At 45.2% G+C, this 22,276-nt stretch overlaps 1 protein-coding gene and 2 pseudogenes across 2 annotated transcripts in view; 1 reads left to right on the forward strand and 2 right to left on the reverse strand.

Annotated features, from left to right (window-relative positions):
* Window positions 1-7,660, reverse strand: part of LOC144953587 (uncharacterized) — a 31,418-nt pseudogene extending 23,758 nt beyond the window's left edge. Inside the window, exons 1-2 of the transcript XR_013640843.1 lie at window positions 7,615-7,660; window positions 6,646-6,820 (exon numbers count right to left, since the gene is read on the reverse strand). The product of XR_013640843.1 is annotated as an uncharacterized LOC144953587 (transcript). The remainder of the gene's footprint in view (window positions 1-6,645; window positions 6,821-7,614) is intronic.
* The window catches only part of LOC144953546 (uncharacterized), a 253,823-nt gene that overhangs the window by 105,788 nt on the left and 125,759 nt on the right, over window positions 1-22,276 (forward strand). The gene's annotated exons all lie outside the window — the stretch shown is intronic.
* Window positions 935-21,900, reverse strand: LOC144953574 (uncharacterized; annotated as a pseudogene).

Consider the following 22,276-nt stretch of genomic DNA (forward strand, 5'->3'; position numbering starts at 1 on the left):
TACTTTTGTGAAGCAGAAGCAGCTAAATATTTCATCACTGCGAGCAAGTTTTCAAGTTGCCAAGCTAACAGTGTGCACTGGCAGACCATTCGTTGAGGGAGAATTTGTTAAAGAATGCCTTCTTTCTGTTGCCAAAGAGATGTGTCCAGAGAAGGCCGATTTATTTAGTACAGTGAGTCTTTAAGGACCTACAATTACACGGAGGATTGAAGAAATGGGAGACAATTTCCATCAGCATTTGCAAAACTCCACAAAAAAACTTTCCTATTTTTCCTTGGCACTCGACGAAAGCAATGATGTTCGTGATTCTGCACAACTTCTAATTTTTATTCGTGGGACGAATGACTATTTCAAAGTCACAGAAGAGCTTGCTGCACTGCAAAGCATCAAAGGAACAACTACAGGAGAGGATATCTATGAAAAGGTTTGCCAAACTGTGAATGGTTTGGAGCTGAACTGGGCTAAACTAGCCAGTGTGACAACTGATGGTGCTCCTAGCATGGTGGGGTCTAAGAAAGGAGTAATTGCTCGCATTAACCAAGAGATGGACAAACATAACCATTCTCATCCAATAGCCATACACTGCCTCATCCACCAACAAGCGCTGTGTACATAATCAACGATTTTTGGGTTTAGATCGCGTTATTTATAAATGTGTCGTAACCCTCCACCACCCGACACGGCCAATCAGTAAAAAAAAAAAAAGTGTCACGTTGACAAAAGACAAATAGTTCACTGCTTTAGCCCACCGGTGTGTTGAAGCGTGAAACCACAACATTTACAATTTGAGTACGACGTTTCGCTGGTAATTGCATCCAGCATCATCGGGCAATTCGCCAGAATGGCCAGAATGGCGAATTGCCCGATGATGCTGGATGCAATTACCAGCGAAACGTCGTACTCAAATTGTAAATGTTGTGGTTTCACGCTTCAACACACCGGTGGGCTAAAGCAGTGAACTATTTGTCTTTTGTCAACGTGACACTTTTTTTTTTTTACTGATTGGCCGTGTCGGGTGGTGGAGGGTTACGACACATTTATAAATAACGCGATCTAAACCCAAAAATCGTTGATTATGAACAATATTGGTCGCGAAAGCCTACGTGTTAAACTGAAGCGCTGTGTAGTAAATCACTGAAGTGGGACTCTGTTAACTTCATTAGAGCTCATGCACTAAACCACAGACAATTTCAGGAATTTCTGTCTGAGCTAAATGTTGACTATGAAGATGTTCTGTACCACACAGAAGTCCGTTGGCTGAGTCGAGGGAGAGTTTTGAAACGTTTCTATGACTTACTTCCACAGATTACAGCTTTTCTGTTTTCAAAAAACAAAGAAGTACCAGAGCTCAATGATGCAGAATGGAAATGGCACCTTGCCTTTCTGACAAATGTAACAGAGCTACTCAACAGTTTCAATGTGCAACTTCAAGGAAAGGGGAAGCTCATCTGTGATATGCAATCACATGTCAAAGCATTTGAAGTAAAATTAGGCCTCCTCATCAAACAAGTGAAGGAGGAAAACTTCTGCCATCTCCCCACAACTCAAAATCTGTTAGCGGAAAAACCATTGGTTGCATTCCCAAACAAAACATGTGTGGATTCACTGGAAAAATTGCAAAAGGAGTTCCAATTTAGATTTCAAGAGCTTCATCTTCATGAACAGGACATACAGCTTTTCCGTAACCCATTTTCTATTGACATTGAAAATGTGGATACAATTTACCAAATTGAACTGGCTGAACTGCAGAATTGTGACTCTCTGAAAGACGCATTCAAGTCAAGCAGCCTTCATAATTTCTATGCATTTCTCCCCTCTGAGACATATCCTCATCTCAGGAACCATGCACTCAAAATGGCAACCATCTTTGGCAGCGCTTATGTCTGTGAACAAACTTTTTCCAGAATGAAACATTTGAAATCTCCAACCAGATCTAGACTAACGGATGCACACTTGCATCACTTGTTACGACTAGCAGTGACAAATATGGAACCGGACATTGACCATCTCATTAGCCAAAAGCAGGCCCATAGTTCCCATTGAAATACTGGAAAGTTTGTTGATTTAACTTTACTTGTTCTTCATTTTAAATATTGTATTTGTTCCCGTTTTGTTTCTTCACTTCAAAATAAGATATATGCAGTGTGCATAGGAATTTGTTCATAGTTTTTTTTAACTATAGTCCGGCCCTCCAACGGTCTGAGGGACAGTGAACTGGCCCCCTGTTTAAAAAGTTTGAGGACCCCTGGTCTAAGAAGTCCACCCACACCTCCACATTCACAAACTCCTGAGAGTTGCCTCGCTCTGCCTCACAGTCAGAATTTAGTTCCTGCTTCAAACTGCCTCCATCTATGTGAAGGTCCGATTTTGGAGTTGACTCATCCTCAAATTTAACCTTCACTTGTATACTCTTCACTGTTAATTCTTCACATTTCACCTTCGCCTCTTCATATTTCACCTTGATACCTTTCCAAGTGTCTAGGCTGGGGTTGTCTTCTGGTTCTTGTTTCATGAACAATGGAGTCATTGCAGCACTTTGACTTTCACAAACGGATTTCAGATTACATTTTTTGTGGATTTTCTGATGCTTGTGCATTCTCTGGTGTTGTTTAAGATTTGATGACTGTGTAAAAACTTTCCCACAAACACTGCACTTGAAGGGTTTCTCTCCTGCGTGTGTTCTCTGGTGTTTTTTAAGATTTGATGACTTTGCAAACACCTTCCCACACACAGTGCATTTGAAAGGTTCCTTTCCTGTGTGTGTTCTCTGGTGTTGTTTAAGAGTAGATGAATCTAAAAATGTCTTCCCACACACACTGCACTTGAAGGGTTGCTCTCCTGTGTGTGTTCTCTTGTGGGTCTTAAGATGTGATGACATTGCAAACGCCTTCCCACACAGAGTGCACTTAAAGGGTTTCTCTCCTGTGTGCGTTCTCTGGTGTGTTTTTAGATATGATGACTGTGCAAATGCCTTCTCACACACAGTGCACTTGAAGGGTTTATATCCTGTGTGCGTTCTCTGGTGGTTGTGAAGATTTGATAATGTTGCAAATGCGCTTCCACACACAATGCACTTGAAGGGTTTCTCCCCTGTGTGCGTTCTCTGGTGTGTTTTTAAATTTGATGACTCTGTAAATGCCTTCTCACACACAGTGCACTTGAAGGGTTTCTCCCCTGTGTGTGTTCTCTGGTGGCTTTGAAGATTTGATGACTGTGCAAATGCCTTCTCACACATAGTGCACTTGAAGGGTTTCTCTCCTGTGTGTGTTCTCTGGTGTGTTTTAAGATGTGATGACTTTGCAAATGCCTTCTCACACATAGTGCACTTGAATGGTTTCTCTCCTGTGTGCGTTCTCTGGTGACTCTGAAGATGTGATGTCTTTGCAAATGCCATCTCACACACAGTGCACTTGAATGGTTTCTCTCCTGTGTGACTTCTCTGGTGCTGTGTCAAACTTCCAGTACGATCCGTGCTGTTTGCATGCTGGTCGCATTGTTTCCTTCTTGTACCGAGCTGCGCCGAGTCCCTTTGCTCCATCAGACCAATTCTGCTGAGGAAGAGTCAGAGGAAGCGTCAGCTGCAGACAGAAAAACACATCCACACCATCTACGTCAGTATCAAGGCACAGAGGAATGCATATATACAGTCACACATGACTTACATATCTATATTTATTCATATATTCATGATATAGTGAAAATAATTCCCCAATTCATCACGAGGGCTGTTAAGGCACACAATGAGAGGGCCAATGGTCATAAATATGCCTGGACACCCTCGTGTCTTCAAAATGAATGCTTACCAAAAACTCCAAGCACACAATTTCGGTTTTAAGAAAAATTAGCTAACATAGCAAAGGCTGTTGAAAAGAATATTATTTGTATTATGCAGAAATGTACAAATTAATGTTCATTTGCAACTTAGAGGTGTGAAGCCAGGCTCAGATGAGCTTGAATGCAAGGATGAACAGATCTAACTTCAGCTGCATATGTGCAGTGTTAATTTCCTGACTGTTTCCATTCTTATAAAATCTTGTTCTGTACCTGTTGAATTCCATGACGAAATGGGGCCTTGCATATGTTCTACAAAAAGATCACCTCCGTGGGAAAATCTTGACTTAAAACTTTTGTGATAGCGGGAATTCATATTCTTTGGTTATTTCGGTGAAGTCACGTAGATAGAAAATAATAATACAAATAAAGTGAATAGAAGAAAAAAACAGACTAATGTAGACTGTAGCCTGGTTCTTAACCTCGGTGAGCGTACTGGCAGTCTATAATGTAGACTATTGCTTGTTTTTTTGACGAGACCTTTGAAATGGACTAGACCTTTGCAATGGACTAGACCTTGGCGATGGACACTCACAGCTTTGTATGTAAAAAAGTCCAGGCAGCTTCCACATAGTGTTACAGAGCCTAATGAAAGAATGCTGCTAGACTAATTCGAAGTGAGACTTTGGATGCCAAACCAGAGCTGGTCATGAACACATTAACCAGGTATAGGAGCTCCTCCACCACGTGTAGAACGACCTGATTATTCATGGAGAGCTGAGCAGGTGCAGTGTTGTATGACATTAAATTCCCAGGGAAGTGTTCTTTGGGTCTTTCGGTAAAGTCACGTCACTTAACCGAAAGACCCAAAGAATATGAATTCCTGCAGTTACGAAAGCTTTTGGTCAAGATTTTCCCAGGGAGGTGATATTTTTGCAGAACATATGCAAGGCCCCATTTCGTCATGGAATTCTCCAGGTACAGAACAAGATTCTCCAACTCAATATCATTGAGTAGCCATGACCAGATCATCAACATGCGTAACATGGTTGACCAGCAGGGGAAAATCCCTTGACTATAACCAGACATCGATTAGCGTATCATTGTTACTGTATGAAATGCATTTTTTTATAGGGCCGTTGTGAGCTTCTCAAAACACAATTATTTGAAAATGCTACGTAATGTAATCCATGCGGCCAGAGGGAATTTCGGCCACAAGCCAAATTGAACAGGAAAGGGACCGACTCCTGGTCACGCAACTTTAGATGGGCCAGCCAAAAATCATAAAAATCCTCAACGATTGTGAGAAGAGGCAGAGACATCGAAAACCAAAAACAAACCAAAACCCCAAGCCTCTTTATGGTACTATAGGCTGTAATTACACCAAGAAAGCAGAGATCTAGTTTCAGCTGAAAATCCGAACTCCTGTGCTATAGCTGATGGACAGAAAATACAGCAGCCCATTGAATAGCACGGAGGTTACATTCTTGCAAAGTGCCGTGCGAAAGATAAAATGCCGATATTCAATACTAAAGCCTTACCTAAATAATGAGGTTAGGTAAACGGCAGCTAAAATATACATCACAATTTAAATAAGTACTGTACTGTATTCCAAATAAACTTAATTACTGAAATAAATGTGAAAAAAACGTATACAAAACATTCCAAGATGAGTATAAATGTATATAAATAAAGCAGACTTACTGTGTGTTTTTTAGAACCAATTGCACCAACACTTTGAAACATACACACTTCAAAAATTCCATGCGTACTCAAGGGTAAGTTATTATGTTTTTCACACAATTTTTAGCTTAACTGTTCACCTTCAACACCTGTAACACCTGCACACTCCAACACCCCGCTGCTGCTATATTTTTTCTCATTTACCACATCCTTACATATTATCAGGCCTGCATTTTTGCCACAAAATTAATTCAGTTCCGGCTCCTTGCCGTCCTCTCTGCACACGCACAGCTCACCTCTAATATACTGTAATATTTCATCACGGGACCTTTGCCAGTACCAAAATATGATAATAGGTTTCCCCCGTGTGGTCAGAATGCAAACAAAAACACTCTGATAGAAAATGCATGGTCTGCTGCTGAGGCAGACTGTTTTTAAAAGGTTTGAAATGGGTGTAGCCCAAGGGTCATAAAGAAGTGGCCGGGGCTAGTGATGTTAATGTAATAAATTAGCATGTTAATGTGAAATCGAAGAGTGGTGCAATCCAAAGCGGCCTCCCTACAAGACAGAGAAGGATCGAGGCTCTACCTGGGTAAACAACAACTACCACACTATGGGAACCTCATTTGCCAGTAAAAATATGATAATTGGTTTTTTACCCTTCTATCTGGCAACAAAACTGACACCTTTTTACAAGGAGTCATGTTTGCATAGACCGCAATACCTGCAGTCATAATACAAACAAAAGACATAACTCTGATAATGTACACTGTCCTTGAAGTTGATTGGTCCACACCTGAGACGGCTTTCCTTAGAGCCTAGTCTCACATGGGTTGGACCAGATGACGCCAAAAGTGCGCCAGATGACTGCGGGTGACTGGCTGCGGGAGCTGGTGGCAGGAATAATGGGGGCCACGTCGCTCGTGGAAGGGCAGGTGAACAGGCGGCGTATCCGGAATCTGCTGGACAAGGGGGGCGGTAACGTCACTCGTGAGTGCAACACATTGCAGCGTGGTCGGGGTTGACGTGAGCCGCCGACAGGCTCCGGATCGTGCGCTACACACTGCAAGTGGAAGTGGGATGGGACTGCTGGGGAGGGTCACCCTTAAGGGTCGCCTCGGACACCAGGTGTGTAACCAGGAGTTATACGTGTCGAGCGTGTTATGCCACGAGTGTATTGCAGGTACCGACCTCCTAGGAAAGTTGGGGCTCAGCGTGCAGCCACCGTGGAGGGCAGCGGGGAGCGGATTCCTTTCTTGGGACAAGAGCCGGGTTGCCCTCGCCTCAAGCCCGTGGCCGCTATCCTGGCGTCGGCCGTCACCGTCGGCATTGGTGTTCCACTGAGTTTTCCGTTTTTCTTCCAAACCTAAACTCAAAATATATTTGGTGGTGGTCAAACAGTCCAATGCAGGACCCTCCTGAAACATAATCTTTAACTGCTAAATAAGAAATTAAATTGAAAAACCCTCAAACACAGTACAATATTTTTATTTTACCAGGTGAGGCCATCTGAGCTGCATAGTTCTTTTTCAGAATCGACCTGGACACAAATGATAGCTCAACTTTGTGGGTTATAATATGGAAATGTTTTGCAGCAAAATTCTCAAAATGCATGTTTCTAAATGTGGAGAAAAATAAATCCCACAACAGGGAGAGAGAGAAAAAATAAAACATCTAAACTGCAATCATAAATGCGTCAGGGTTGGAATCGAACCCACGACATTCTGCATACCATGTGAGGAAGTTGACATCTTGCCACCCTAGTACAATATATCACACAACAAACAAATTACAGTGAAACCTTGGATAAGCCACTTTTTTGTGAGCTGGTCGCTTCTGAAAACAAGAGCGGTATAGCAGCTGAAGTCGGCTTGACCTGGTAGGATAAAAAAAACTGTAGAAATATTTTAAAGAAAAAAAATTCAAAGTAGTGAGCCAGATTAAGACAAATTAAACTTAAGCAGAGAATTAAAGCAAATGCAATCAGGCGAGGGCAGGAGGCAAGGCCCCGCATGGCTAGGCCCCGCGTTGTAATGTTCCTACCTGGACATCGATTCCATACTCGCTGCTACTCAATTGATATCCCTACGAGAGAGACGGAGCGAGGCTCTACCTGGGTAAACAACAACAACCACAACAACCACGATGTGAACTTCTCACCTCGGATCTCAGTGAGCGCGCGCGCGGATCGGCAGCTTCCTGGTGTCTCGTGACGTCACGCGGTAGCAGGTGACATGACGTCACTAGCAGGGTTCACCTCCCCCTCACGCCGATGAGGTAATGCAGTGGTGACGTCAGAGAGCGGCGTTAGAGTTTAAGTTCATTAAGATTCCTATTCCATTGATCCCTCTATTGAACATTGACCCTTTGGGTGCGCGAGCTTAACAACGTGAACATTGTGTGTACAAACTGTGTATACAGTGTGTGTGTGTGTACAAACTGTGTATACAGTGTGTGTGGGGCCGTCCATAAATGACGTCACGCAACTGGGGAGGGGACGGTCAGACATTTGTGACGATATGTGACGATGTGCGATGATGGGGGGGGGTGATAAATGTGACGTCACATAAAAATGCGCAACTTAAATAAATATAGACAACACATTCGACTTAATAGACGTTTTAATAAATGTTTTCTCCTACATCAGAGTGTAGCGCCACATTAAATACGCACTGCAATGACAATAGTTTAAAGCGATTTCAAGCATGTTTCGGGGGTGAGGGTGGGCAGAGCTTTGTGACATTATATTTGAGGGGGGGGGGGGTCTGACTTTTTGTGACGTCGTGCGACGAAGGGGGGGGGGGGTCAAAATCGTCCAAATTCGCGTGACGTCATTTATGGACGGCCCCTGTATACAAACTGTGTACACACACACTGTGCGCGCGCACACACCGTGTTTGTGTACACTGTTAGCACACTAGGAGGCACAGGTGGTGCATCGGCCAGTCATCTCAGTTGAACCATGGCACCGAAGTCTGCCCTGTAACCTCCTGCCGGCGGGAGTTCGACACTACACGTGGCCTTAACGTGCACATAGCCTGGCACAAGCGCCATGGTGACATCACCACCACGTATTGGCGAATGGAAGTCATTGTTTTTGTTAGTGTGTTTGTGTATAGTGTATACAGTGCATGTGCAGACTGTGTGTACGCTGTTTCTACATTGTGTGTACACAATACGTCTACACTGCGTATGTGTACAGTGTGTGGGTGGTCCGAATCAGTCGGGCGGCATTATCTTTCCATCAGCTCTGCAATGCTGTGTGGAAGCTGCCTGGCCTGTCGCTCCGCATTAAACTTCGGGTCTTCTCGGCAACAGTCATGCCCTCCATTCTATAGGCATGTGAAACGTGGACCCCTCTAAATGGAACATTTGCGCTAGTTAGAAACACTGGCTGGCATGCCTACACTCAGATTGAGGGAAGCCAAGTGTTAGCGCATTCTCTATTTATTGCAGAGGTTCAAGGTTCAAATCCGACAGGCACCCCTGGCTACTCCAGTAACATCAACCAAAATATGCACCGTCTGCTTAAAGAGTGGATGTAAAACATACTATCGTGTCATTCAAAACACATAGGTCTTTGCATGTTGGTGTCATTGTCATAATTTTGGAAATTCCAAATATTATCCAGAAATTGCACAACTGAGATTACATATCAATTATCGCCCCTAACTGACAGACTCATGTCCACATGCAGGCTGGTGCTGGGCCACCTTATTCCACACAGAGACAGCTGCCACTTAGGGGTGCTCTTCGATTGTTTGTGATGAGATATGATACAAAACTCCGAATTGCTGAGGCAATTAAGCAATTTTAACGCGTAGGCTGTCGCGACCAATATCATCCATAAGATTTTTTTTGGGTTAGATCGCATAAATATAAATGCGCTCTCTCTAGTCGTCTAGCCGAACCCTGACCGTGTAACACCGATGGTGCTGACCGAGACAGCCAACAACTATCCAGCCATGCAATATCTAGCGAAGATGACAGCAACGACGATACGAGCCCACTCCCAGAACCGGCAGCGGTGAGCTCCCGCTGTCAGCTGCTTTATTTCTACCCAGCGCGGCCTGGCTCCGCCCTGGTCGCGCCTTTCTTCTCGAACCCTCTAGCAGGTTCCAGGGGCTTCCAGATAGGGTCTTCCATGACCCTTGCCCCAGTTCCTCCGCCCTGCCGACACACTCGTGTATGTGCTCACCGTCGTGTGCACTGTTTGTCCACCGCAGTTGCCGTTGCAACTGCAACCGGTGGACAGGAAGAGCAACCCCAACACCGAGAAACACCACCAACACGAAAAAACAATTTACCCCAAAAAAGAAAACCTTGGTTGCAACACTTCCCGCGACCATACAGCACAACCGCAGCATCTCCCGCGAACCATAACCACGTAGCGCAACTCCGGCGCGCCCCGCGGACCGCCAACAAAAAGAACAACCCACGGCACCCCCCCACAAACCGCCAACAAGCAGCGCAACTGCGGCATGGGCAAGAACCCCATCAGGCACAGCATGACGGTGACACCACCCCCCCCCCCCCCCCCCCACGAGAACCGATAACACAAGCCAAACAATATACACCACCCCCCCGAATCCCACCTTACAAGGGAGAGTCCGCCTTTACCAGAACATAGCTCACGTGAGCCGGTCCTCGACACTGGTCACCCCCGCCTTGGCAGGGTTTTGCATTCCTTGGGATTCCGAGGAATGGGAACAAAAAAACAATGGCCTAAGGGCATGGCCCGTCCCTGAAATCCGCAGTAGCATCTAATCAGATCCAGCCTCTGACACTTTGCACACGGCAGTCACGGAAAGCATCAGAGACTCGGATCCGGCGCAGCTTGGGAAAATGTTGCCGGCAGGTCGGAGTGCTACGGTAGCGTTGCCGGCACCCTACTGACACCCCGGCATTCTATGGCGATGTGGCTCGGCTGACCACACCTGAAACACTTGGCCGTGGGACCCCAAGGCGGAGGGGGCTTCGCCGGTTGCCAACCCACCTACGGGGGCCTTCTCCCGTACGTCCCCAGGCCGCACACCACAGCCACCATGTGTGCAGTTATGATAATTAGGCTCAGCTTCGTTTATCCAGAGTTATCAATCAGGATAACACGATTATCATCGATTTAACGTTTACCGATTATCTTAGTGTGTGTTATGATATTTTAGGTCTCCATTTTCATGTCTCATCGCAGGATACAGTTATCAAGAATAAGATAGTTTTGCATGGACTTGGAAAGAAGCACTCGAACAGTTGGTGTTAAGCAATTTTATTCTAAACAAGCACATGACACTCTCTTATCCAAAAGCAAGTATACGTCAATAAATTCATGGACAAGATTATGCAGTAACGAAAATGAATGACTAAAAATACTTCTTCATTGGCGTGATTATGCAGTTAACGAAAATGAATGACTAAAAATACTTCTTCATTGGCGTGATTATGCAGTTAACGAAAATGAATGACTAAAACATTTCTTATTCATGTAACTCGACGACAGCAACTGCTTTGCACGATCCGTTGATATTGAACGCACCACCTCGAAATGGCAACCCTTTTTGAAACGCAATGACAATTTTTTTTTTAAGTCTTATTCGTGTGCGTGCTGTGTGTGCGTTGTCCCCTTTTAATTTTAATTAATTCTTAGAGCCGGGAGTTGTGTCGTTAGCTTGTGTGGTGTGGGAGGATACGAACAGCGGCCAGAAGTTTTCTCTGGGTTGGGCGTGGCCGCCGCTCTGCTCCTGCTGCTCCCTCGCTCTCTCTCCACTGCTGGACGACGAGTTGGCACGATGCTGTCCTTGAAGATGCTCGGTCGCTCGGTGTCGCTCGTTGTCGCTCGTTGTCGCTCGTTGTCGCTCGGTGTCGCTCGTTGTCGCTCGGTGGCGCTCGGTGGTGCTCGGTGGCGCTCGGAAGACTTTGACTCTCTTTCTCCACTGCGGGATGACGAGTCGGTTTTGGTTGATGCTGGTTGATCTGGGTGTGTATTAGACACACGGCGCATTCAACAGCGCTGTCCTCCTTCTCACAGCCGTTTCACCAGGCTTTCTCCACTGCTTCGCGCTCTCTGCTTTGCTCGCTTGGCGATCTCCGCCTTTCCTGCGGGTTGTTCGCTGGTCGTCACTCTGACGAAGAGCGATGCTTCGTTCGTGGCAGGGTGGACGTTGGCGTCTTTGTTGGCTTCACTCGCAGCTCGGCGACTCAGGGTAGCGATTCTTCTCAGGTGGTGCAGACCTCGGCTTGTAGCGGCACGTCGCTACTTCGCGAACCTCGTCATTCTGGATGACGAAAACTTCTTGACGATCTCTGGTGGGGCCCGTGGCCCGGACGATCTGTGTTGGAGCCGGAGCCCTTGACGAGGTGGGCTCAGAGCCCCTGGCGATATGCTTTGGATGGATTTTCCTTCGGTTTATATTGGAAATTCCACTCAGTTTCCCGAGTTGTTCAAAAGGCGGTGTCATAAAACATTCCTGTGGGGGTGGACCATCTGCGTCCGTGTGTGTGTCCGTCCGTGTGTTTCGCGTGCGTGTTGTCCGTGTGTTTATTAGCTTTGAAGACACAGCTGTGTGTCGTTCTGGAAGAAGGGGTGGGTGGAGGCCTTGTGACGGTGCCACCTAAGTTATCCATTAACCAGACCGATGATTCGCGTTCGCATTGAGTTATATATAAAAAAAAGTATTCGAATCCATGTTTTTGTTACTGAATAATATTTGTCGCGAAAACCTACGCGTTAAGCGAGCTTAATTATTCCCTCCCTTGCTCGGGGATCATATCTTTTGTCTCACACAGCTTAAGTTGTTTTGGTTTGGAAGTTGAAATGCGACTTATTTCCATTATGCCCAAGTTATGCCGAAACCGTGTTCACGATGTTTCATCGTGACCCGATCTCTCATGGAAATGTTATTTCCTCGCGTGTGCAATTTTTGCTGTCCGTGTTGTGGGGAGACAAAGACGGTTGTTTCCACGGTGGAAGCACCCGGCGCATGCGCTTATTTATTTATCTTCGGAGGCATGTGTTCCAACCTTTATTGGGGCAATTTCCTGGCTTTGTGCCTGCGTGTGGAGATCCTCTCGGAAAGACAAAGACGGCCGTGTTGCTCGCTTCCCATGGGGTGTTGTGTTTGGTTAATTTTGAGAGCCTTCTCCGCCCTTAGCTCCTCTAGGATATCCACTTTAATTCCGTACTTATTATTTGACTTCTTGTGATTATTTAATCTGCTATCCCGGCTAGGAATTTTGTTTTGGAGCGACCCAAGCCATAATTATTCTTTGATGCTTCGGCCCGGCCGCGTAGAAATTATTTAAGGTAAATAATGTCCGTATCTAATTAACAATTGATGAATCGCGACTCTGGTGCAGACTGTAGTCTGGTTTCCAATTGGAGTAAGGATAGATACTGTTTGCTTACTCTTCATGGCTAAGTTGGTAATTGTTTATCTAACATGGTTCAAAACCCGTCTGTGTTTTTTTATCGTCAATGTTGTTTCCTTTGTTAAGAATATAATTATATATTTCGTGGCCTGGTTTTGTATTTATCAAAGGGTTTTTTTTTTAACAAAAGGATGTCCTCCTGACCCCCCCCCCCCCCCGCCTGCAATTCTCCCCTCTCTTGTTCCTCTTGTGTGAAATTCGGGGAGTTTTTATGACCTTGATTGCCCTCTTTCATGCCCTCTTTCCTTTGAAATGAGGTATGCGCGCATCTGTGGAAGTGTGGGGGCGTGTTCGTTCCACGTTGCCCCGTGTCTATTAAAAAACGATAGTATATATGTTGGCAGAATAATTCTTAAAAAAAATATTTTAAAAAAAATAAAAAGGGGGCATATACACAACAGTCCGCCCTTTTGAAAATTATCAGGGGTCGATTTGGCCACTGGCGAATTTTCAAACAAAGTAATGCCCCCTTTTTTGTCATGAATCCCATCAGCCGCCCTTACTCTCGGCGGTTATTTCTTACGACGCGCGTGCACGTATTACGATCTTAACCTGGTTACATTTGAAATAAGCAAAGAAAATAACAACACGTTAAACATCGATATTGCGTTACATCGGTTCTCATACATCATAACTCCGACGAATATTCATTTTTGTTTTTGCTTAACATGGTTACATTTGAATTTAGCAAAGAAAATAACAACACGTTAAACATCGATATCACCAGTTACATGGTTCTCATACATCATAACTCCGACGAATATTCATTTTTGTTTTTGCTTAACATGGTTACATTTGAATTTAGCAAAGAAAATAACAACACGTTAAACATCGATATCACCAGTTACATGGTTCTCATACATCATAACTCCGACGAATATTCATTTTTGTTTTTGTTAAATCCTGGGAAACGCTAGGTAGCGGTTTCGAACGCATTTATGCGTTACCTTCCTCATGTTGCCTGGTTTACCACTTATCACTTTGATAATTCGATCATGGTTTTCGGGTTCGTTTTTGTAGTTTCCTCTCTCACTCTCTCGCGTCGTGGGAGTGTGTGGTGAAAAATTGTGCTGCACATAATCAGAATTCGCGCACACAACCCACTTTGACACTTGGATCGTGGCATTTGCTCTCTCTGCGATTACATGCACATTTGCCGAGTCAGTGTGTCGATTTAATTCTGTGCCTCGTAATGTTGCCCTCTTTGTTTTTACGAGTGTGTTAGATTCCAACACCATTCCCGATATGTCATGAACATTCGTCTCCATTTTAGCACTCCGATCCACGTAAATTTTGGTTTCCCTTGGATATTTTTCATTCAAAGGCTCACGCCTGCGCTCCTCAGGGCGTGTCTCTGTGTTCTCTCTTTGTCTCTGCTGTCTGTTATCTACTGTCCGATCACACTTCAATTCAGCCCTGTCCTTGCATTCGATTTGCGCGTCATTTACGGGAGCACTGTCCGCGTTTCTTACCGCATCGTATGCATTTGATGTTTCCCGGTCGTGGCGGTATCTGCCCGCCCTGTCACTTGCAGCCTGCTTGTATTTCCCATTGAGCTCAGGGTTTAACAAAACCTCGGCGGGTGGGGCGCGTGTTGGCCGCTCGCTCGCACTCACTGTGGGTGGTTCATCATGTATTTGGACCGCATTCTGTGTTATTCTTCTATTCCCTCCTGGTATAGCCGGTGGAGGAATTGGTCGTAATTGGACTGATTGTGTTTGACCTCCCATCCTGCGATTCTCCTGAATGTTCGCATCCATACCTCCGAAGTCTGTGTACCACCTTCCCGCTAGGTGGTTATCTTGCCATCTCTGTGCGTAATTTGAACCTTGCGTGTGTCGTGGGATGGGGTGTTGATATGGTTCTGCTCTGAACCTCTCCCTCCTGCGATTCTCGTACATTTTTGGCCCAGTGTTTTTCCCATTTGGGTGCCAAATTTTTCCTGGATTGTTACTTCGCCATCTTTGTGCGTAATTTTGACCTTGCGTATGTCGTGGCATGGGGTGTTGATATGATTCTGCCCTTGGTCTCCACATTCTGCGATTCTCCTGAATGTTCGGCTTTGTGCCGCTCTCATTCTCGTGCCACCTTCTCTCTGGTTTATTTTGCCACAGGTGCGTGCATGTTTGCTCCTCCCTGCATTGTGGGACTGCTCGGTGATTTTTATTCCTCTCTGAGAGGCTGGGTTCCTTATCCCTCTCCCTGTGTTCTGGATCCGAATCATGATTCTTAGCTCTGTATAACCATGCCATGTACGCCTTGCTCTCTATGCGGCGTAAGGATGCGGTTTCTGGATTCAAAACCATTCTCACCCTTTCTGTAATCTCTGGGCTCAAGGATTCAAAAAACATAATTTTGAAAATTTTATCTCCTTCGTGGTATTGATTCACATCGCCTGCGTAATACGCTCTTTTAAATTGTACGAGGTAGTCACGTGGATCTTGGTCCATGCCCTGGGTCATCGATTTTACAGCATAAAACCCTTCAGTGAGTGTCGAATATTCTCCAAACTTCCGAATCACTGCCAGGCTCAGTTGTTTAAAATCATTTCTAACCTTGTGTGGTAGTGAATTTACCCATGGTATAGATTCTTTATGTAAGCTCCGTTTCAACAAACTCGCTTTTTCATCCCGTCTCCTCAGCCCTCTAATCATTGCCTCCTCTTCTACTGTTGCGATATGTGTGTGTATATCCATGGACTTATTGTGGGGGTCAAAATCGGGAATTCTGACTAGAGCTTTGTCCATCAATTTAAGGGTTTTACTGGTGAATAGGTATTCCGAAAGTTGATTGCCGACAGCGTCATCATCAAACAAGTTATCATCAGGCAATCTGTCACTTTGGTCTGTGCTGTGTCGCTCGTGTTTAAGCGGCGTGCATTTTGTGTGTGCGCGCCCAGTGCTGTGTTGCTCGTGTTGCCATTTCCCTTCAGTTTTTGCCTCTGCCCTTAGTGGAGCATGTCCTGTCGACTGTACTTTAACATTTTGCCTCCCTCTATCTGTGAAGTTGTCAGTCTCACATGTTTTTGTTTGCATATGTATCTCTCCATCCCTTCTCTCGAATTGTGAGGGTTTCCCTTTGTCAAGGATTTTTTGTTCGATATCCATAATTTTTTTGCGATCAGTCCCTTGACTCTGTCCACGTACCCAAGAGTGTGATTTACTGTTACTTTCATATTTATTCTGTGGATCAACGTCTGTGAGTTTCGCTGGTGTCGCGAGCACTGATTTCTCTCCTGTTTCCTTTCCGACTTTTTCCTCATTCCCCAATCCCTGTCTGTATGCCTGTGTGGGAGGGCATGAGTCCTGTCCTGCCTTCTCTGCAGTTTTTGCATCGTGTTCGCCTTCGTTACATTTTATCCAGACAATTAGTTTCCCCCGAGGTGTGTTCGTGTTATCGATACAGCTCCCTTCCCATATGTCTCTCTGACTGTACTGCTTTGTAACAGATTGGTCGGTACGTTTTAATACGAGCTCCCAGTATCCCGTAACCCATTCAAAAATTATTCTTAATCCTAGCATCTTAGGTATGGCAAGAGTTACTTTGACATTTCCTTTTAGAGTGCATATAAAACAATTATCTCACAGAGTGTAGTCAGTTTGACTCGAGCTATTGTTATTTTCCGATTCAGAGTGCGTACCTCTAACACCATTTATCACAGGATGCAATCGGTTTGATACGATATTATCTTAATTCCACTGTCTCTGTTTCAACTTGCTATTCTGGGTTTTAACCTTAGAGGGCGTTTTTTTTTTGTTTTACGCCCGTTTACAATCACCATGCAATGTTCGATCCCGATATTCTGGTTAACACGTAGTGGTTCATTCCATCATCCATGCAAAACACTGTCTGCGAGAGATCCCGGACGAGCCCCCATTATGTTGTATGTGTCGGGTTATGAAATTTTGATGAAAATAATAAAAATTAAAAAATTTCCAAAAAATGCGCAAATCGCATTAATTATGTTAATGTGTGTATTAATATGCATAAATTATGATAATGTGAGTAATTATATGCATAAATTATGATAATCACGGAGATAATCGTAGTAATTTATGCGGATGCTTGCGATTATGTTAATGTGTGCAGTTATGATAATTAGGCTCAGCTTCGTTTATCCAGAGTTATCAATCAGGATAACACGATTATCATCGATTTAACGTTTACCGATTATCTTAGTGTGTGTTATGATATTTTAGGTCTTCATTTTCATATCTCATCGCAGGATACAGTTATCAAGAATAAGATAGTTTTGCATGGACTTGGAAAGAAGCACTCGAACAGTTGGTGTTAAGCAATTTTATTATAAACAAGCACATGACACTCTCTTATCCGAAAGCAAGTATACGTCAATAAATTCATGGACAAGATTATGCAGTAACGAAAATGAATGACTAAAAATACTTCTTCATTGGCGTGATTATGCAGTTAACGAAAATGAATGACTAAAAATACTTCTTCATTGGCGTGATTATGCAGTTAACGAAAATGAATGACTAAAACATTTCTTATTCATGTAACTCGACGACAGCAACTGCTTTGCACGATCCGTTGATATTGAACGCACCACCTCGAAATGGCAACCCTTTTTGAAACGCAATGACAATTTTTTTTTTAAGTCTTATTCGTGTGCGTGCTGTGTGTGCGTTGTCCCCTTTTAATTTTAATTAATTCTTAGAGCCGGGAGTTGTGTCGTTAGCTTGTGTGGTGTGGGAGGATACGAACAGCGGCCAGAAGTTTTCTCTGGGTTGGGCGTGGCCGCCGCTCTGCTCCTGCTGCTCCCTCGCTCTCTCTCCACTGCTGGACGACGAGTTGGCACGATGCTGTCCTTGAAGATGCTCGGTCGCTCGGTGTCGCTCGGTGTCGCTCGGTGTCGCTCGTTGTCGCTCGTTGTCGCTCGGAAGACTTTGACTCTCTTTCTCCACTGCGGGATGACGAGTCGGTTTTGGTTGATGCTGGTTGATCTGGGTGTGTATTAGACACACGGCGCATTCAACAGCGCTGTCCTCCTTCTCACAGCCGTTTGACCAGGCTTTCTCCACTGCTTCGCGCTCTCTGCTTTGCTCGCTTGGCGATCTCCGCCTTTCCTGCGGGTTGTTCGCTGGTCGTCATTCTGACGAGGAGCGATGCTTCGTTCGTGGCAGGGTGGACGTTGGCGTCTTTGTTGGCTTCACTCGCAGCTCGGCGACTCAGGGTAGCGATTCTTCTCAGGTGGTGCAGACCTCGGCTTGTAGCGGCACGTCGCTACTCCGCGAACCTCGTCATTCTGGATGACGAAAACTTCTTGACGATCTCTGGTGGGGCCCGTGGCCCGGACGATCTGTGTTGGAGCCGGAGCCCTTGACGAGGTGGGCTCAGAGCCCCTGGCGATATGCTTTGGATGGATTTTCCTTCGGTTTATATTGGAAATTCCACTCAGTTTCCCGAGTTGTTCAAAAGGCGGTGTCATAAAACATTCCTGTGGGGGTGGACCATCTGCGTCCATGTGTGTGTCCGTCCGTGTGTTTCGCGTGCATGTTGTCCGTGTGTTTATTAGCTTTGAAGACACAGCTGTGTGTCGTTCTGGAAGAAGGGGTGGGTGGAGGCCTTGTGACGGCGCCACCTAAGTTGTCCATTAACCAGACCGATGATTCGCGTTCGCATTGAGTTATATATAAAAAAAAGTATTCGAATCCATGTTTTTGTTACTGAATAATATTTGTCGCGAAAACCTACGCGTTAAGCGAGCTTAATTATTCCCTCCCTTGCTCGGGGATCATATCTTTTGTCTCACACAGCTTAAGTTGTTTTGGTTTGGAAGTTGAAATGCGACTTATTTCCATTATGCCCAAGTTATGCCGAAACCGTGTTCACGATGTTTCATCGTGACCCGATCTCTCATGGAAATGTTATTTCCTCGCGTGTGCAATTTTTGCTGTCCGTGTTGTGGGGAGACAAAGACGGTTGTTTCCACGGTGGAAGCACCCGGCACATGCGCTTATTTATTTATCTTCGGAGGCATGTGTTCCAACCTTTATTGGGGCAATTTCCTGGCTTTGTGCCTGCGTGTGGAGATCCTCTCGGAAAGACAAAGACGGCCGTGTTGCTCGCTTCCCATGGGGTGTTGTGTTTGGTTAATTTTGAGAGCCTTCTCCGCCCTTAGCTCCTCTAGGATATCCACTTTAATTCCGTACTTATTATTTGACTTCTTGTGATTATTTAATCTGCTATCCCGGCTAGGAATTTTGTTTTGGAGCGACCCAAGCCATAATTATTCTTTGATGCTTCGGCCCGGCCGCGTAGAAATTATTTAAGGTAAATAATGTCCGTATCTAATTAACAATTGATGAATCGCGACTCTGGTGCAGACTGTAGTCTGGTTTCCAATTGGAGTAAGGATAGATACTGTTTGCTTACTCTTCATGGCTAAGTTGGTAATTGTTTATCTAACATGGTTCAAAACCCGTCTGTGTTTTTTTTATCGTCAATGTTGTTTCCTTTGTTAAGAATATAATTATATATTTCGTGGCCTGGTTTTGTATTTATCAAAGGGTTTTTTTTCGTAACAAAAGGATGTCCTCCTGACCCCCCCCCCCGCCTGAAATTCTCCCCTCTCTTGTTCCTCTTGTGTGAAATTCGGGGAGTTTTTATGACCTTGATTGCCCTCTTTCATGCCCTCTTTCCTTTGAAATGAGGTATGCGCGCATCTGTGGAAGTGTGGGGGCGTGTTCGTTCCACGTTGCCCCGTGTCTATTAAAAAACGATATTATATATGTTGGCAGAATAATTATTTAAAAAAATAATATTAAAAATAAAATAAAAAGGGGGCATATACACAACACAGCCACACCTCCACTCCCACAAACTACTGGGAGTTGCCTCTCTGCCTCAGTCAGAATTCTCCTCCTGCTACACGTTGCCTCCATCGGTGTGAAGGTCCGATTTTGTAGTTGAATCTTCATTTTCACATTTTACCGTCACTTCGTCGCTCTTCACTGCCGCATCTTCACATTTCACCTACGCCTCTTCAAATTTCACCTTGATACATTTTAAAGTGTCCAAGCTGGGATTTTCTTGTAGTTCTTATCATTAAGGATGGGCGCCTGGCAGCACTTTTGACTTTCACAAGCCTCTGCTCCTTGGGGATCTTCTGATGCCTGTGTAATGGGTTCATATTAGGCGCACACACTTCTTGAGAGACAACACTCATTTCTTAATGAACACAACAGTGACTCAACAGTTACTCTTACTTTACACATAGGGTGTGACCACCGACCTACCCTAGCTAACACACACTTCTCTCTTAGCTACTCTAGCGTGACCCAGCCAGGTGGCTGCTGGCGGTCCGCTCACTGTAGGCCTTCTCTTCTTGGCATCTTCACGAGGCGTCTTCATTCTCAGCACGGGCAGCCTCGAACCCCCTGAGGAGGCTGCTTATATGGGCCTCGGCGTGCCCGGCTTCACCCCGGCCACGCCACCCTTCGAGCACCCTCTCGAAGCCCCCCTGCTGTCCACGTGCCCCCCGAGGTCCCCCTTGGCCCCCAGCCCCCCACTCGGATTCGGTCACGTGTCCAGCACCGGCCCTGACGTCATTCCCGCCTCCAGCCGGGATGACATCATGTGTGTGTGTAGACCCACGTGATAGTAACGCAGTGACGTCACACGTGTGCGTCTGTACACAGCAGCGACACCACAATCATTACACCTGTGTTCTCTGGTGATTTTTAAGAGCAGGTGAACCTGAAAATTCCTTCCCACACACACTGCACATGAAGGGTTTCTCCATGTGTTCTCTGGTGGATCTGAAGAACTGATGACCGTGCAAATGTCTTTTCACAGACAGTACTTTCTTTGGTGTTCTTTTAGTCTGTGACAAAGGTGCATTTATTGGAGCTTCATTGTCTCAAGCTTACACATCTACCGGGTCTGCATTTGACTTTGTATTGTCTAAGAAGTCCACGCACACCTCCACTTCCACAAACTCCTGGGAGTTACCTCGCTCTGCCTCACAGGCAGAATTCTCATCCTGCTTCACGTTGCCTACATCGATGTGAAGGTCCGATTTTGGAGTTGAATCTTCATCTTCACATTTTACCATCACTTCTTCACATTTCACCTCTTCAAAATCCACCTTGATACATTTCATTGCGTCCAAGCTGGAATTAAATTCAGGTTCTTTTTTCAGCAGGGATGAGCTCATTGCAGCACTTGGACTTGCACAAGCCGATTTCAGACTCCGCTCCTTGGGGATCTTCTGATGCCTGTGTGTTCTGTGGTGTCTTTGAAGATGTGATGACCGTGCAAATGCCTTCCCACACACAGTGCACTTAAAGGGTTTCTCTCCTGTGTGTGTTCTCTGGTGGTCGTGAAGAATTGATGACTCTGTAAATGCCTTCTCACACATAGTGCACTTGAAGGGTTTCTCCCCTGTGTGCGTTCTCTGGTGTCTTTGAAGATTTGATGACATTGCAAATGCCTTCTCACACATAGTGCACTTGAAGGGGTTCTCTGCTGTGTGCGTTCTCTGGTGGTCGTGAAGATTTGATAATGTTGCAAATGCGCTTCCACACACAGTACACATGAAGGGTTTCTCCCCTGTATGCGTTCTCTGGTGTGTTTTTAGATGTGATGACTCTGTAAATGCCTTCTCACACATAGTGCACTTGAAGGGGTTCTCTCCTGTGTGCGTTCTCTGGTGTTTTTTAAGATGCGATGATCGTGCAAATGCCTTCTCACACACAGTGCACTTGAAGGGTTTCTCTCCTGTGTGCGTTCTCTGGTGGTAGTGAAGAGTTGATGACTCTGTAAATGCCTTCTCACACATAGTGCACTTGAAGGGTTTCTCTCCTGTGTGCATTCTCTGGTGGTTGTGAAGATCTGATGACCATGCAAATGCACTTCCACACGCAGTGCACTTGAATGGTTTCTATTCTGTGTGTGTTCTCTGGTGTTTTTTAAGATGTGATGACTCTGTAAATGCCTTCTCACACATAGTGCACTTGAAGGGTTTCTCTCCTGTGTGCGTTCTCTGGTGACTCTGAAGATTTGATGACTTTTCAAATGCCTTCTCACACAGTGCACTTGAAGGGTTTCTCCCCTGTGTGCGTTCTCTGGTGTGTTTTAAGATGTGATGACTCTGTAAATGCCTTCTCACACATAGTGCACTTGAAGGGTTTCTTTCCTGTGTGTGTTCTCTGGTGTATTTTAAGATGTGATGACTCTGTAAATGCCTTCTCACACACAGTGCACTTGAAAGGTTTCTCCCCTGTGTGCGTTCACTGGTGTGTTTTAAGATGTGATGACTCTGTAAATGCCTTCTCACACAGTGCACTTGAAGGGTTTCTCTCCTGTGTGAGTTCTCTGGTGCTGTGTCAAACTTCCAGTACGATCCGTGCTGTTTGCATGCTGGTCGCATTGT

This window comes from Lampetra fluviatilis, chromosome 78, assembly GCF_964198595.1.
Source record: "Lampetra fluviatilis chromosome 78, kcLamFluv1.1, whole genome shotgun sequence".
Lineage (NCBI taxonomy): Eukaryota > Metazoa > Chordata > Hyperoartia > Petromyzontiformes > Petromyzontidae > Lampetra > Lampetra fluviatilis.